Consider the following 18,727-nt stretch of genomic DNA (forward strand, 5'->3'; position numbering starts at 1 on the left):
TTTTATCACTTTATAAAATATTCAATGGCTTAAATATTAATTTTTTAAAACTAGATTTTCCTCAATGACTTGAGAAATATACATGTAATTAGAATTCTAACACTAAACAATGCCTATTAAAATTTAAACTAAAAACTATCCACAAAGCATTCACTTTCTATCAAATCTACACTCTGCTCGACCCCCTATATACAATGCCCCATATTAATTTTCGAATTAGGGATTTGTAATAATCTGCAAATTTTTAAAGTATAATTTATCCCATTCTTGACAGTTAATCTTTATTTTGAACACTGTTTTAACTGATATTCTTCCCATCAATTTTTTAAAAGACTCAGATATCATCCCTTATAAAATACTGAATTTAAGCTTACCATGCTTTATTGCGTATCACCTTCACATACCTGTTGTCATAATGTTCACTACCTCAGTTCCCATTCACATCTCAACCCACTGCAATCTCATTCCACTTACCACTGAAGTAGTTCTCACTAAGGTCACTAATAAATGCCTGCTGAGCTCGCATGTGCGGGGCTGGGGCCCCGTGGCTTCCCCCTACGCCTCCAGGCCACTGGGGTCCGCATCAACCCTGTGGACTTCAACCCCGACTTCGTGGCTCGTATGATACCCAAAGTGGAGTGGGCAGCGCTTCTGGAGGCTGCCGATACCTTGCGTCTGGTCAAGGTGCCCAAAGGCTGGAGGTGGATGTGCTGGAGGGCACCCTGCAATGCCCAGAGTCGGGACGTCTGTTCCCCATCAGCTGTGGGATCCCCAACATGCTGCTGAGTGATGAGGAAACTGAGACTTAAAAGCGTGCCAGGCCCCGGTTTTTCATTGTGAGCGTGCGTATCTTTGTTTACGTGTATATCCTGTTTGCTATTTCTATCCTGTGTATCCCCAACCCTTGGGCCAGTGACACACCAAACACAGTGTTCTTGAGCTCGGTATTATTTTTTTTTCTCATTAAAGTTTCAAAACCAAAAAAAAAAAAAAAAAAAAAATACGGGTGGCGCCGCCGCTGCCGACTCCTCTCCATCCTTCCCCCGGGACGAGGGGCTGCGCCCGCGGTCAAACCCTTCCAGGAGGGTTAAGCCAAGTAACTGTAGGTGTCCTTTTCACCATCCACTCGCTCCAAATATTCTTTCTCGATCAGAATGTCAATGCATTTCTTAATTAGGGACCCGAGGCTTGAAACTTGAAGACAGCTGGGTCAGTACTTCTCCAGGTGACTGCTGGTGCTTTAGAACCTTCCTCATTTTCATAATTCTCACAATAGCCGCCTGCATCAGTAGTTTGCGGTCTTCCTCGATGTTTCTGTGTGTGGTTTCTTGTTCCTGCTTCTATTCCGTTTCCAATCTTTATTTGAATTTTAAGCAGATGCTCCACATTGAGCATACTTTTCATCTTCAAATTTTCTCTCTTTGGTTTTCATGTCAATGAAAACAACTCTTGTTGATAGGGATTTGTAGGGCTACAGTGTAATGTGTATGGATCCAGTGTGACAAAATATATATTTAATTGACCACATAATGTCTTACGTCAACATAGAAGTAGGGTGGACCATACCTACTGCTTAATTTTAAGAAGAAACCCTACATAAATGTTTGTTACATAAGCCTTGGCCAATGGTTACTCTGTATTTGCTAATGACCTTCCAATTTATTATCTTGATGCACAGAAAGAGCTAAACAATTAAGAGCGTCAGCAAGGCTTTTGTGTCTACATTTTAATGGTGTTGGCAGGGGTTAACAAAATTGTTCCTCTTCTGCATGAGAATTTTATTTTCAGTTAAATTTCCTAGCTTTGTTTCCCTAGAAACGGGTAAGGACGTTATTTGTCAACTAAGTTACTAAGCAACACTGCTTAAGGTAAAACGACTGCTTAATTGAAGGCTGACTTAAACCAAGGGACAATAAATACTTGATAGGAAGCCCTATTGCAAGGTTTCTCTGAGTGTAGAGACTCATAATTGGGCATGTACCTTGCACAGTCCATGGAAGATCTCTCTACGGAGTTGGTACAAAAGATCATGGCTCCTGCGGAATGTGAGGCTTTTAATCAAGGGTAGTTTCCACACCTGTAGATTCTGTATTTTACCTCCTTTCCACCTGAGCTGTTACCTGGGTGGAAGAGAGCTCACCAGGGCTGTATGGGTTTACAAGAACTGCTGCAAGACTCCTACTGAGAGGAACTGAGGAGGCCCTCCTGGCAAGCTGAGGTTCCTGCCCTAATCCTTTTGATTAGACTGGTACAACTGAAATATTGATTCCACTTCCAGATGCTCTGACATTTCCAGATTCTCAGCATCTATGTAATTTTCATTCAATATTTTTCTCTATGTGTATATTTGTATGCCAAATTTTCAAATTATGAAAAGTCTTAACTATAGCAGGGCTAACATATTTAGACTCACATAGTATTAACAATAACTATTATGATATAGGGGATTTATTGAGATCTCTCTAACATGAAAACCTAATTTTTCATGCAGATTCTGAGTTGCAGCCTAGACAAAGTAGGAGAGGAGACAGATAGAAAAATATTATATCTTTCATCATATTACATGGATTAACAGCCTATACCATGAGTTACATGTCTGATAGAAATGGAATCAAATTTTAATTTTCAAAACATAAATGTTGAAAATATACTTAATTACTTGAAGGTTTTATATAAAATGCACATAATTTGCCATATGGGTATTTTCAAATGTGCTTTATTAAGTATATGATTCATTCAGTAGTCATTTTTTTTCTCCCTTATTTTAAATTATAATTTGGAAATATAACATATGCACAAAATCAAACATATTTAGACCATGTTTGATAACAATGTCAGAAGTAATCAAAATCTTAGGCAATAAAATATTCACACTTGATATTATAAACTGAGCATAAATTTGTCTACTTTTCAACATGGAGACAATCCAATGCTGCTATAATTATAAATTAAACTTATTTTCAAAAATTAAAAGTATTTAAAATGCAAATGCCCTTTATAGCAATTTCAACTTCAATATTTAAGAAATATCTTATTAAACCTTCTCCCACAATTTTTTCATTTTGTTTCTCTTATTAGCCTTCAGTCATTGTTTTTTTTTATTTGTGTTAATACATGTTTAAGCTTGTGGACTACATCTCTAAGAAATACCCATAAACATGGCTATGTTTAATTTTGAGTATTTAACTCACAGTGAATTAAGATAAATATTTGACAAGTGTCTGGGTTGCTTGAACAGTTATTTCTATTCTCTCAGTGAATGTTTATGTAATTATCCTTTTGATATTATCATAACTGTCTATGTTACCTGCCCACAAGTTCTGAGATATTTATTTACTTCATTAATTACTTTATGCAGAGAGAACATACTGGACTTCTGAAATGCAACCAAAGAAATAGCAAGTATAGTAGATTTCAGGTACAATATTTTAGAATAGCAGATTGTTTCTCACTGCCAGAACAAGGTAATTCATTCCATCGTAGAATGACGATCAAAGGAATGTTATCAATCACACTAGCTGATAAACTTTTAATGCAGAGATTAAGAATTGGACTTAAATTCCTTAAATTCCTTAAAGTAATTCCTTAAAGTAATAAGCATAGATTTCATGATTTTTTCTTAAAAGCAAACTTTTCAATCTAATGTATGAAATAAATGAGTGATACAATTGGCAGAAAATATTCCTGGACAAAGAAGTATGAAAATGAATGTCTTCCAATCTGTTTGAATGTGAGTTAAATGAATGTATTCAAGAGCAAATTAGGTCCCTAGTGATAATTACAGTGGGCTGTAACATGTTTAATATAGTATAACCTTGTTTGTGTTTTGGCTTTACCATACTTTTAGTATCAGTTTAAACAATCTTCAAAGAAATGTACTTTCTCCTTGAGCTATGTATAGTAGTAATAATAGTAATAGGTCAAGATACATGAACAGAAAATTACTGAGAGTTTAACCAGACATTCAAAATAAAACTATTGTTGTTAATAGCTTAAAAAAAAACAAAAACTGAGACTTAGATGATTATCAAAAGATGAATGCTCCAGTAGTGTCTCATTTTCAAAATTTTTTTTAAAAGTATGAGTTATAAGGCTAAGTATTGAAGTTACCAGAATTATGTCTTAAAGAACAACTTAGAAATGTAAGTGGAAATCACCAGGATCTATCACATATGTGTTATTATCCAATGTAGTGGTTAATTTTATGTGTCAACTTGACTGGGCATGCCTGTGAGGGTGTTTCAGGAAGAAATTAGCATTTGAATTATTAGACTAAGTAAAGAAGATCCACCCTCATCAATGAGGGCAGGCATCATCATATTGGTTGAGGGCCCAAACAGAACAAAAAGGTGGAGAAAGGGGAAATTCTCTCTCTCTCTCAAGCTGGGACACCATTTCCTGCACCCTCAGCTCTCCCCCCACATTCTCAGTTCTCAGGCCTTCAACCTTGGACTGGGAGTTCCAGCATCAACTCCCTCTTGTTTCTCAGGCCAACAGACTCAAGCTGAATTACACTACCAGCTTTTCTGGGTCTCCAGCTTACAGATACCAGATTGTGGGACATCTCAGTCTCCATAAACCAGTTCCCTTCAAAAGTCTCTTCTCATTTATCTATATAACTATCCTATTGGTTCTGTTTCTCTAGAATTATTTAACACATCCAACTACGTCACTTACCCAATGTTTTTCTAATCTAGTTTCTAAATTGAAAAGAAGAGACCACAGAGTACTTCTGTGTTTGTCTTTCAGCACATCTGAAGATTCCTCTTTCTATCCTGGAGAGCAAGATGACAAAGCTTAAACTGGTTGATAATACTGTAGACTAGTATGATGTTCAGTTAAACAAAGCATGCCAATTAATATTAAACTGAAAGGAGCCTTTCATTATGTGGTACAGGTTTCTATACTTGGTGATATAATTTTCTAAAATATTTTCTAAAATATTTAATATTATCATTTTTGTAATTATCCTTTTTTATTGTTTTCAGAACAAAAGAGAAAATAAATGATTAGTTAAATCAATAGCTCTCAAAGTGTGGTCTTGTTAGTCTTTCATGGCCCTAAGACTCTTCAGTGGGTTCAAAAGTTCAAAACTATATACATAATAATACTAGGACATTATCTTTTTACTCTCATTCACTCAGTAGTGTCAGTGAACATTTTCAGAGGCTGCAATAGTATGTGATGAAATGTAAATACTTTTGACAATCCAGATTTCTTACATTAAGCATTATATAAAGGAGATCTGAAAACTGTAAAGAGATACTACTATTATGAATTCTTTTATTTTCAAAAATACAACCACCTTTAGGAAAAGAAAAATGTTATCTATGTTTACAGGAAATAAGCTTATTGTTATATTTAAATCAATTAAAAATCAATATTTTAATTATTAGTTTTACTTTCTAATTTAGTAAATATTGCTAGAGATAATCTACATAAACACTTCAGGATCCTCAATAATATTTAATTATTCTGGTTCCTGAGAAACCAACAGTTTATGAAAAGAAAATGTTTGAGAACAAGTGACTTAAATCATTAGATTTATAATTTATAATTCAATAATATCAAAGTAAGAATAATGGCAAAATATCATTAATGCCTAAAGAGCAATAACAAAGTCTCATACATGTAGAAGATCAGGGGAAGTGGTATCTATACCCATGCCAGGTACAACCATAAGACTACATGTTTAAACACATAATTCCCGTCAGGATCCAAGGCATCCAAGACTGGAATTAAAGTAAATAACAGTTTCCCTTAACTCCAAATGTATCTGAAATATTGTATATCATTAGGGTATCATTTCTGAATTATTTTGGGCCTCACACTTTTTAGGTAAGGTAATGCTCTAGAGAATTTTTATTCATCATCTATGATTGGATTAACAAAATACCACAAAATTAGCATCTTACAAAAACACTCATTTATTATGTCACAGCTTCTATGGGTCAGGAATCTGGGCACAGCTTAGCTGCATCCTCTGCTTTAGTCTCTCACAAGCTGCAATGAGTTTGTCATCCAGGGCTGGACTCTAAACTGAAAGTTTGGTGTGGGAAAGGACCCACTTCTAAGTTTATATAGTTGCTGACAGAATTCAGTTCCTAGCGACTGCTGGACTGTTGGCCTCAGTTTCTATCTGACTCTTGGCTGTGAACTGCCCTCAGTTCCTTGTCACATGGGCCTCTCTAACTCAGCTGCTTGCTTCATCAAACTGCCGTAGTCAGAAAGCAATAGGGAGTCTTAGAAAGACACAAGTCACAATCTTCAGACTAGTGCTCTCCCAACTGAGCTATTTCGGCTACCCTACAAGTCACAATCTTATGTAACCCAATCACAGATATGATATCTCATCCATCTTGCCATATTTTATTGCTTACAAGCAAATCGCCAGGACAGCCAATCCAACTCACTGCAACAGGAGGAGATTACACAAGGGTGTGGATACCGAGAGAGATCGTTAAAGTCACTTTAAGTATACCTAGTAATACCTGACTAAATTCCCAAGCACAGAAAAAAATAATGTCCAGTTATTATAAAAAACATGTTTTCACTCATGCATGCATTTTCTGATCATCGATTTTGTGATAAGCTCAGTTTATGATGTGATTTAGGATGAAAAGAAAACCATGCAATTACCTTCTGTTCTAAATCAATAAGAATTTCCTAGATGAAGGATAATAAGCAAATACTATCCTTTAGCAATTCTAATAACTTGCTATTGGTACACTGGGCAATGGTATATCAAGTTTACTAAGGTCATTGCTAACGTGACACTAGAGTTAAATCCTGGTGGACTAGGGAGCATTAGTGAGGTAAAAAGCTATCTTTGAGAAATAAAGACTGTCATGTAAAATGGGACTAGCAGAAGCAGATTCACAAGATAAAATAACTTGAAACCTTCTGGAAATTGCATCAAGGGGACAGGTTTTAAAAGTTAGGAAGGGGTCAGATCATGAAGGATGTGTCTGTTAATAAAAGTCATTCAATCTTTTCACCTGAAAGTTACTGAAAAATATAATTTCTAATTATGATAAGTTGTACTTTCACAATGTAATCCATCAATCAATTAATGATACTATTTAGTGATATCATGCTGGAATTAATGGTGTGAAATGATTCGGGGAATTTAGATTACTATCAGCAGGAAATTAAGAAGCCTTCTATAATTAGCCAGGTAAGAAATTTGGAAGATTTGAAGAAAGATACACTATCAGAAAATAGAAACAGGATCACATAAGATAGATATTCACAAAGTGGGCTCTGTTAATAGATAACTTTTTGAGAGGGTGATAGAACAGTGTAGACATTTCTCCTCCCTTAGGACTTGATAGTCTCCACTTCTAATAAGGTCCCAGGTGATCGTTATCATGCTGCTCCTCAAAACATATTTTAAGTAACGCAAGACCAAACTACTAAAGGTTTTATGATTAGAAATGGCAGGAGCGATCAAGACAAAGCATGTAGCATACACAACCGCATACCCACACACTCACATGGATCTAAAGAGAAGAATAAAAGTAGCTAAGGAGATACATGGACTAAACCACCATAACAAAAAGCGAGGCTGATAGTGACAAATGAAAGTACAGGTATTTGTATCTGGAGAGGCAGATTCTCAGAGTGGTCTTAGCAGTTGCAGAATGATTTTACGGTAACTTTCGTGACGTGCAATCTATTTTACTACCTCCTTTGGTTCAAGAAAATTAACTTCTCATTAATCTCTACAACTGAAAAGGACCAGGTTAATGTTGGGAGGTATACTGGAAGGAAAGAAACAATGTATGTGGCAAATGGCAATTACACTTTTGATTAACACTGTTCTAGCTTGTTTCCTCATTTTCTGTAAAGAGGGATGCAAATAAAACTCCAAAAAGAATGGTAAAGATGGAATGAATATAAGGAAAGATTTCAACTTTATCCCTTGAGGAGAATGGAAAACAAAAGGTTGACTGAAAATAATTAAAAGTGTTACTAGAAAGAATTGACAAGTACTGTATATTTGAGCTGTGGATTCAACTTGTAGTAGCAACGGTGTACATAACTGTTTAACTTTTTATTTCCCCCCCCCTTTTAGAGCAAATGCTTTTTCTTTTTTCTACCCCCATATTCCTTCTTTTCTGGAGGAGAAGTATTTTCAGTGTGGTAATTGTGCTTTCTTCCTGCTCCAAATATATTTCCTATACAATCTGCTAACTTCTGATTTAACTCTCTGTTTATTGGGACTGGTTGATTAGGTGTGGGATAGTTGATTGGGTGTGGGAGTCTTTTCCTGGAAACTTCTAAACTGAAGCTGAGATTGCCTATTATTCTCTGTTGGAATATCTAATATGTAAAATTTGGAGCATTGAGTCCCATCAGTTGACAAATTCGGTTGGAAATGAGAACGGAGCCAATATACAAAGAAAAGCAAGCATATGAGATTATATATATATGAATTAGAGATTCTTGTTCTAAATGATTCTGCCATTCTCTGGCTTTTCTAATCTCCAAGAGTTTTGATCATCAAATGTTCCACAAACACTGCAGGCACATAATCACCACTACCTCCTGAAGTCTATGCCAGGGCTGGTAAGAATTTTCTTTTGCAGTAAAAAAGGTATGACAAATTCAACCTCAAAATAACATTATTCACAGTAAAATACAAAATAATATATTTTCCATTTATTTCCTTTTCTGAATTTTGTCATAGGCACTACTCTATAGGGTTCAATAAAGTTCATTTTTATGTCAACCAAACTTGATTGATTTAGTTCAGCTTCATGGCTTTGCACTGAGGTATTGCTCACCCTCAAAGAATGCTAATCAAGTAATTCCATGACATCTATATAACCTTGCAGTAAAAGTACACCAATGTAAAGGTGGGTGAATTACAATCTATTTGATGCCTGATTTACCCCACAGCTGTATCCAGCAATGAAATATAGCAGCTAGGAACTAAAGGTTGGGTGGTTTTCAAACAAATTAGGAGTTATATGGTAAAGAGGGTAGATCCCTGGTGGAACACTAAGAATGAATTAGGTTATTTGAAAACTCTTGGTTTTGTTAGGATTTGGTTTACATTTGAATTTTCTTCTGACTAAAATAAGTTAGAAGTTGGACAGACACACATATTTGTATTTCTTTGCTAATCTACTTAGAATCACTGAGGAGTATTTCATCAAAGCTACTGCAGAAAAGTTTAATATTTAAAAATATTGACTGATAGAAAAATAGGATATGCTTAACATCAGGGCAGAGCCAGTTTCTACCTGTGCCAGTCCCACTTAACAGTACCACTTAGGGCCTGTTCAAATACCCCTGAGTGTATATTTGCTCTGAATGTTTACTGAAGGGAATTTAGGTTCATATTTTTGAAAGTGAATAATATTGCCGTAGTATTATAAAAAGAGAGACAAGCTTCCTTTATCTGTAGAACAAGTTTAGAAAATTCAACAGTGGTATAATTTTCTGACATGTTTCTACAGTGATATGAAAAAGGCACCATTATGATATCCAACCAGTAGTTTTAGACATCTTGTTTTACTTATGAACCTTAAGTAGCAATTTACACCTTGAGGAAATTGACAACTGCCTGATTAATGTTCATGCTAATCATAAACACTTTTTTACAATAGAGATATTAAACATTAATCAATTTAAAATCTGGTATTTCCAATTCTTATGCATCAAAGTACTGATTTGGAATATCTCTTAAAATGTAATATGGAATTAAACAATTCAAACTTATATAGAAGAATGAGGTCATATAGTTTTACTATGCAAAGAAAAAGGGAATTTAATAGTAATTAATCTAAAAATAGTTTTTTTCTCAAAGGTATCAATTTAGAATCAGTATTTATACTATTTCCATAAAGTTCATCATTATATACATGGAGTAACTAAGAATTTATTGATAATTTTGATGAAGCATATTCAATTCATAAAACAAAGGCAAGTTTAAACATAAATTACATGATTTAAAAATTGAGGAAAGTTCAACTTTTAATATCTTTGCAGTTCTACCAGGTATCTGAAAACATAATATTGCGTATATAGAATATATGGGTAGTAATATAGCCTATGGTTCATTCTTCAACAAGAAAATGATTAGATATGAAAAAGGAGATAGTATATTTGATATTAGTATAAGAATACCTGGTAAATCATTTTGAGATAAAGAAATAAAGGATATTTTGAATTTTAATTGCACTGTAACTTACAACAGTCTGATATTAGACATGTCACTTAGGCTGCCATCTCTTCTCTCTTCCTTGGGTCACATCACACTCTTTCTTTTATGGACAGCCACCTAAAATTATCTCCTTTTTCCTTTCCCTATTAACTGAACAAGAGATGAAACATTTCTTTTTAAAAAAAGGGGGTTCACAAATGCTTTAATTAACTTAATAAAACTAATTTTCCTCCCTCAGACATCACTGGAGTTATTGTTATACACAATTAGTGATTGTATTTCATTCAAATTAGTTTAATGATCCAAAGGTAACTTTTTGCCAGTAGGTTATCCTTGCCCTTATTTGGAACAGTTCTGAATTGTGAGATGCATTTCCATTCAAATTTCAGATTTCACAATCTCTATTGGCCAACTTGGCTGTGTAAATAGGTGTTTTATTAATAATGCTTCTGATGCAAGATTATGTGCAACTACTTTGTAACTAAAATATAATCTGCATGAATTAAAAACACTCTGACACTGTATAGAACAGTGAACTCTGCTCAATATTATGTAACAAACTAAATGGGAAAATAATTTGAGAAAGAACAGATACATGTATAACTGAATCACTTTTCTGTACACCTGAAACTAACACAACATTGTTAATAAACTATACTCCAATATAAAATAAAAATAAAAATAAAATAAAATAAAATAAAAGTAAAATAAAAATACTCTGACAAAATTATTCTTTTTACCTAATAGCTAAAGAACAGATCCTTGGCAATATTAATTTGTGTAAACATTTCAGAATCAACCTGCTCATGTGAAACTTTGGTTAATTCAATCAAAAATCCACATTGACAATTTGTGTTATTTAACTGTTTAAATAAAATGAAAGAATGGATACTCATAAGGAACAATTTTATATCCAGCTAAGTTATGTAGGATTATCTCAAAAATCCCACCATAAACAAATTGTGATTTATCCATATGAGAGGATATCTCTCAGAAATTAAAAATGATTAAAATATTGATACATACAATATGATGAATCTCAAAATATTTATGCTGAGTGATAGAATCTATGAAAAAAGAGTACAGATTGTATGAAAATTCAAACTGAAAGATAGTGGCAGAAATCATAGGAGTGATTACCTGAATTACAAGGGGACTTGAGATTTTTGTAGGTGATTGACCAAGACCGCTATGCTGACATTTTGATTCTAGTGATGGTTCTACAGGTGTATGGATATCTAAAAATATGTCAAATTTTAAATATGTGCAGTATATTGTATTCAACTATACATCAATAAAACTAAAAATAATTTATGAAAAAGGGAATGCTATTTAAGAGCAAGCAAAATTTCAGGAAAGCAGGAAAATAGCAACAATTCCTTGGGTAGGAAATAAAATTTGTAGGGATTTGTGGGGATTTGTGTGAATGTTCTATTATACAAATTGAGAGATCTCAAGCTATTTCCTTCTACACCCACCCTGGAAAATGTGGCAATTATTTTGTAGTAACCATCAAAATCTATTTCAAATTAATTTTGACCAACTTGCTTTAAAATCTGTATTTTTAATAGTATAGCTTCATATATTAATTTTTGCACGGTTGCTGTAACATCCAGTGCATATAAACCCAATCAAAGTGTTATTTCTTTAAAAGTCATATGCATTTTAATTTTAAAAACAGACCATTTATTAACGATTTAAAATTATTTTTAAAATTTTTTCCCATGTATTTAACACTCAGTTTTTTCCTGTCCAGTAATTTGGTTTGAAAATTGGGCAGAGTGTATACTAGTATGTAGCAGCTCTGGATTCTATTTTGTTCCTCTGATGGTTCTTTTTGTTTGTTTAAATTTACTTTAGGAGGTAATTAACTTGACTGCAGGCAGACTGTAAAGTCTTCCTACAGCATGGTGAGCAACCATTGGTTCTGATTTCTATGCTCAGTTTGTCTGTCTCTGTTTATCTGTCTTTAACTTTTGTCACTCTGTCTAGCTCCCTAAAGATTTCCTATGCTTTTATAGTGTTTACCCTTAGCCTGTGATTATATGTGGTGCCTTGAACCATTAAGGCTACAGGCCACTGCCCTTCCAACTGAGAATGAGCAAGGAGCATATTCAAGGCTGTGTCACGTTCACAATTATCCTCAGGCCTTCTATTTTTCACTGGGCTCTGGGCTTTCTCATGAACATGTGGAGTCTATCAGTAGTCAGAGATTATTTCAACCTCTCTATGGCTCTCACAATTCCAAAATCTACTCTTTGAATATTCAGCTGATCTGCAACATCTGAACCTGGCGGGGGAGGGGATGGGGAAAGGTGACAAATATGCCATATCTATCAGAAGCAGTAGCAGTTTTTCATGAGTAAATAATTCTCTGTTATCCAGTGTACTAAAATAATTGTTTTAAATAATGCACTCCAGTTTTATCTGTTTTCTACATAGACAAATTACCTAATTCCATGTCTCTATAACCAGAAACAGAGCTCCATGAAGCTTTATTTTCATATATTATAAATATTCCTTTAATTCACTATCAGTGTTTAAGTACTGTGCAAAATTGTCAAAATTATACTTGTTCTTTTCAAAAAATTCGATCTACCCAACTATCTCTAACATATTTTATTATAATTTTTAAGTTAATCCACATCTGATCCCTGAAGGAAGAAGTACAATACCCTTTGGAAGGATTAATACACAAAGCATCACAAATATTTAGGCTTTCTAGTGGTTGCATGGCTAGAGGGTGATGAGACACTGGATTTCATCTAAGATCCTCTGTTGAACATCCTTCAAAGGGTTTCCTTGCTACCATTAAGCCATGATAGTATAGAACAGACAGTGACAAAGGTTTAAATGTCTCCAAAATGATTATTTTGAGTCTTAGCTTGGCAGACCAAGTTCTATAAAACAAAACACTTCCACACATAGAAAAAACTTCAAGGGTTTTTATACAAGATGACAGTGTTTATATTTTTAACAGAATTAATGACTGTGTTGTGAATGAATATATCCTAAAAAGATAAAATGGGAAAAGATGACATATCTAAGGAAAGTGAATCTATTTTGGTAGGGACAGTGACTTTGTACTTGAGAAATAAGTATTTAGTCCAAAGCCAGAGGAAAACTGTATGTTAACTGTACATGTGATTTTACTTTTACACTTAAGATAGATTTCAAAAACAGTTACTAAAAATATATTATTCAATGATTATGTTTTCATTAGTAGTTTCACTTGTACCTAATAATTTTCTTATTTTATTTGGATTTACTTCTTAGGAAAATAGCTACAGATACCTACTCTCATCCCAGACTAAGTCATTTCAGTATACATGGTATCTCAAAATGGGCTTAACAAAATGCAAGTTAGTACTAACAGCACCCATAATCCTTTGCAGAGACATTTCTTAATATTTTATTGTAATATTTTTTTAAAGTATTCATGTCTAATGTTAATAACTTAGAAGAGACAGACAGATATCTAGACCCTGTCTCAAATCATTCTCCAAATCCAACTAACCATTGGCAGATGTTCTATTCACATTTTTAAAGATGTGTTACAATTACTTTTTTTAAGTGTTTAACTTTTTATAACATTGTATTATAATTTAGATAATTATAAATCAATCTGTCTTCTGACTCTTCCCCTCACCTTTTCTCTCATTCTTTCCATCTATCTGTCCAGTCATCTCATGATCTCTTTCTAACAGTGGAAGTTTTTTTCATACCAAGTCCATGTAAAAATAAATAATATCCCAGCTTTTAGCAGTCACAATAATAGAACTATTCCCATAATAGAGGGATACTAACTAAAATCGGTCCGTTAGGCCCTTGAGAGAAAAGGGTAACAAGTGCTGATTTCCTTATTGTTTGACAATGAAAAAAAAAATATTAAATCTGTCAAACAAACTATCATCTTCACTTTACTAGCAGCCTTTGTGGTACTGATTTTGACAAAAGGCCTTTCAAACAGAACAATTATGTTTAGTTGCCCAATTATCCTTTGGAATTCAGGTGTTTTCCCATTACAGAAGTTCAGAGAAGTTCTTTTAGTTGGCACATGAAATTATTTCCAAGTGAACATCAAATCCTAGACTTAGGAGGAAGTTCAGATGCATTGACTTGGCCTCATATTCTCCAAATCTAAAACATTGCTGGCAGATATTCTGTTCACGTTATTAATTCTTTAAAGTTGACAGTCCATGGACTTTCTAATATCCTCTTGTACTGAATAATCATGACAATCACAAGTTCCTATCAATATTCATTTCCTGTTTAAAATGCAATTCCTTTGGTCTTTTTATATGGCATATGGACTCTAGGATTCTAATAGTTTCTTTAAAAATGAGAAATCACACTTTATTTTTCTTTTAAACTGATTTATACTCTACCTTTTTTTATACACATACATGTGTTACAGAAATATTTATTTTTTATAGAAATATCACATAAAATCAAGATACAATTTCTCCCCGTTTGTTTACCATTTCACACAGTTTAGTTGGTCCCTAATTTTAAAATACATGGCAAGACAGTATTGAGAAAATTCTGTCACTATCATTTTAAAAATATTTTTAGGAGAAATTATTATCAAGAACAGTGAAGAAATGGAAACTGATAAAGAGTTGGAAGAAAAAAATGTAAAAATAATCAAAAACACTTATCAGGAAAAAAAATGCCTATGTTTTCAAAGTTTTGGTTAGTGTTACATGAAAAAATTAACAATTTTATTCTACCTTTTCCCTATCATAATTTATTACTAGGCAGGAAATTCTGTCAAAAACAAATTACGAAATTGCTGAGATATCACAGCACAAACAATGGATAACTCAAGCCTTTTCTCCATTAGAATTTCTAAAGTAGGAAAAATAAATCTATCATCTAAACGGTGTATTACAAAGAAATCATGCAAATTCAGAGTGAATTTTTTATTTCTGTAATTCTGGGATGCTTTGCTTCATATTCTAGATTGCCATACATAAACAGATTTGTTTTTAATTTTTTTTTTTTTTAGTTTTAATTGTTTTATTCTGTAATTTAACTGAAATCAATAGTGTCAGGGAATAGGGGAGGGGAAAAACAAGCAACACTAAGAAGGTGATAAGGAGGTAATTTAACCTATCATTTCTTGCTGAAATACCAATAAAGAAGGAATTATCAAAAATTACATCTTTACCTCCTACAATTCCACACTCAAGTGAAATTTTTCCCCAAGTGGTGAGTTTTTAATTTGAATTTGAGTATGTTATTTTTTTAAATTAAAAATGGCGACATCCAATTTGTGGACAGTTAGAGAGTGAACAATTAATTAACAAAGAGTCCAAGCATTGTTTGTAATTTTAATTTAAATTTCAATAAAATTATACTTCCAAACTCTTAGATATTATACTTCCAATATCTGCTGATATATTCTATTCCATTGCTTTGCACATTAAGTAAAATAGAGAGAATAAAAATGAAGACAAATTTGTTTTCACCTGCAACATCCAAATACTAACAGAAGTTTATTCACAGTGAAGAGTAAAATGTCTCTTAAAAAAAAAAAGATGTGGACTACACATTTCACAATGAATTTATTTTAAATGTAAACTTTGTAGAACACATTTGGCTACCTTTATTTGCCTTTCATTGTTTTTGGAAAGGGAGTAAGTATACTCTAACAACTCAATGGACCCTTATTAGAGAGATTTCTAAAAATTATATCCAATTAAATCTAACATTATTTGTCTCCTATGAAAAACTGAATTATCACATTTACTAAAGTGAAACATTGTTTCTTTCCTTTTGCTTACAACAGGTTCTAGGATTTCCATGACCAAAGCATAACTAATTTCATAAATTCACAACCAATCAAGGAGTAAATTCATGTCAGGACTGGCTAAGTATTAAAGAAGATAGATTAATTCTATCTTTGAAGAGATTTTCAAAGTATTCTAGCATATAAGCACTATCCTAAGAGAGGCAAGGAAAACACAACTTGGCCTCCCACCAAAGAAGAATATTTCTTCTTAATGATTAACGGATATTCTAAATTTTATTGATATTTCATATATTGTACATCACGGGAAATATTAGTAGTGTTACGAATGGGAGAAAGTGATAGGAGAAAATGAAACCTGGCTCTCTCCATTGGTGCTATGTGTCTAAGATAATGACAATGAAATATACAGATAAGAGCAGAGATAGAAACTAGAATGGCCCTTAATGTATTTTTCTATAATTTTATGTTTTTTACTCTAATCTTAATTTTATTTTTTTTTAATTTTGTAAAATAATTCCAGCAATATTTACTTAACTACCTGAAAAATTTACTGATGTAAATGGTGAAATGCTAAGGTTGGTTTTTTTGTTTGTTTGTTTTTAATGGTATTTAAAAAGCGTACATGAGATTTCAAAAGAGTATGGGAAATTCTCAGTTGCCAAAAATGAGGTGTTTATATGAATCCAAAGTGGGTGCTGAAGTCAGGGGCTACCATAGGACAACTACCAGTCATAGTGTCACAATGGGAAAAGTTTTCATGGTTGTGCTGAAAACAAGAGATGGGGCATAAGCCCAACTTATAAAAAGCAGTAGGTCCATGCAAACAAAACTCTCAGTGAAAGTCTACCAGGAAAAACAAAATCAAAAAAGGAAAGAAAAGTGACATATTCAAAGTGATAGAAAGGTGACACTTGCCACCAGGTTATGGGTGAATGAGAAAGTTTTCTCTGAGAATCCTTAAACAGGGTGGAGACTCATGAGTTTAGGGTTAAAGTTCACACTATAAGCACATGCAAAGGACACCAATATGATACATTTATTTAAAGTGTTCCAGATGATCCACAACCTTATTCAAAAAGTAAACAAAAATTCTCTGGAATAGTAAGTCCTCAAACAGATTTGTTAGAATTTTTCCAGATGAAGTTCAAATAAGCATGTTTGCAAACAAACAAAAAAGTCATACTATGAAACAGGCTGACATTCAAGAGTAATTCAACAAATATTATTTGAGCACTAATTATATTCTAGATACTGTTCCAAATTCTAGGCATCTTATAGGAAACAACAAAGGAAAAATAACCCTTGCATTATGGGGCCTATGTTCTGGTTAAGGAGAGACAGAAGAAATTCAATATATAACTGCATGATATGGATATGGTTAAGGTAGTATCTTCTATGGGAAGCTATGAGTAAGCTACATGGAGAGTGTAGAGCTTGGAGATATCATAATGATTAAGAAGCAATAGAAACCAACCAAACAAAATAACCATCAGTTCTCCAATGCCTTTTGCTACCAGTGACATCAAAAAGAAGAATTAACCAGCAAATTAAACAGATGAAGCCAAAAAAGAAAGAATAAAATTGAGATGTGAAATTACCTAGATTATGTCATATATTGCAAATATGATAGAGAAAATAAGGGGTAAGGAATACTAAATCAAAAAAGATTTTTTAAAGTATGCTTTAAAATAATCCAGTCAAGTAGAAAATGAGAGAATAACCCATTAGAGAGCCAACATTTTACCTATACAGTATTGCAGAATTTCCTAGGACTGAAGAAACCCATGATTCAGAAAGCACAGTACACCCTCCCCATCAGTACTAATAAAAATACTTTTATTAGTAACTAAAGTAACTAAGATAAAACTAGAGACTAACATATGGAGCATAATAGTATGGATTATCTACGAGAAAGATAGTGAAACTGAGAGCAGATTTCTCAACAATAGAGAAGGAAATCTTCAGGATGCAGAGAGAAAATGTTCATCTAATCGGACTGTGAGCTTACTATAAGACATATGCACAATTGCAAAGATCTCTGTAGACTCCATTTTATTTGACAGAAAATAGTTGAATTGAAGGAAGACTGAAGCATGTCATGTCTGGGGTTACCAGGAAAGATTCTTTCCTCATTCCAGTGAAAGCTTCATGACACACCATTCCCAATACATTATTCTGCAGAGGTACCAAAAGCAGGATACCCTCTGAAAGTCACTTCCAGACATTAACTAATTAGCATATGCACAAGAAAATAAATGTCACATTTACAGAATGACAGATTCAGCTCCAGGTGCTCTGGTCGTCATATATGATCCTCCTAATGTGCAGTTGCACACTTGTATCTACAATTGATCAAAATTAGGCCTATCATTTGCAGGTCTTGTTAAATCATATTATATCAACTACACTACAGTAACCAATTTAATTTAAAAATTTGGAAATGGGGGCAAAACAAACATTTTCAGAAAAAAATGATTTTGTACAATAAGAAGCTCATTTTTTAAATCAGTGAATAAATTTTGAAAAGAAAGGTAACACCTGCAAAAATGAATGTCTGAAATTCAACATGAAAAGATTAACAAAGAAGTTGGTTAACCTCTGGATAAATCAAAATGTCAATGGATTGCATTCTAAAATATTTAATACTTAGCATCATATATGGAATAGTACTTGCTAATACATAAAGTAAATATTAACAGACATAAAGAGAAAAACTTACAGTAACACATTAATTGTAGGAGTTTTCAATACTCCACTTAAATCAGTGGACAGATCATCAACATAAAAAATCAATA

General features: G+C 33.2%; 1 pseudogene; it reads left to right on the forward strand.

Moving 5' to 3' along the window:
• Positions 1–415: 415 nt before the first annotated feature.
• Positions 416–814, forward strand: LOC114237717 (multifunctional methyltransferase subunit TRM112-like protein; annotated as a pseudogene).
• Positions 815–18,727: the final 17,913 nt, after the last annotated feature.

This window comes from Balaenoptera acutorostrata, chromosome 4, assembly GCF_949987535.1.
Source record: "Balaenoptera acutorostrata chromosome 4, mBalAcu1.1, whole genome shotgun sequence".
Taxonomy (NCBI): domain Eukaryota; kingdom Metazoa; phylum Chordata; class Mammalia; order Artiodactyla; family Balaenopteridae; genus Balaenoptera; species Balaenoptera acutorostrata.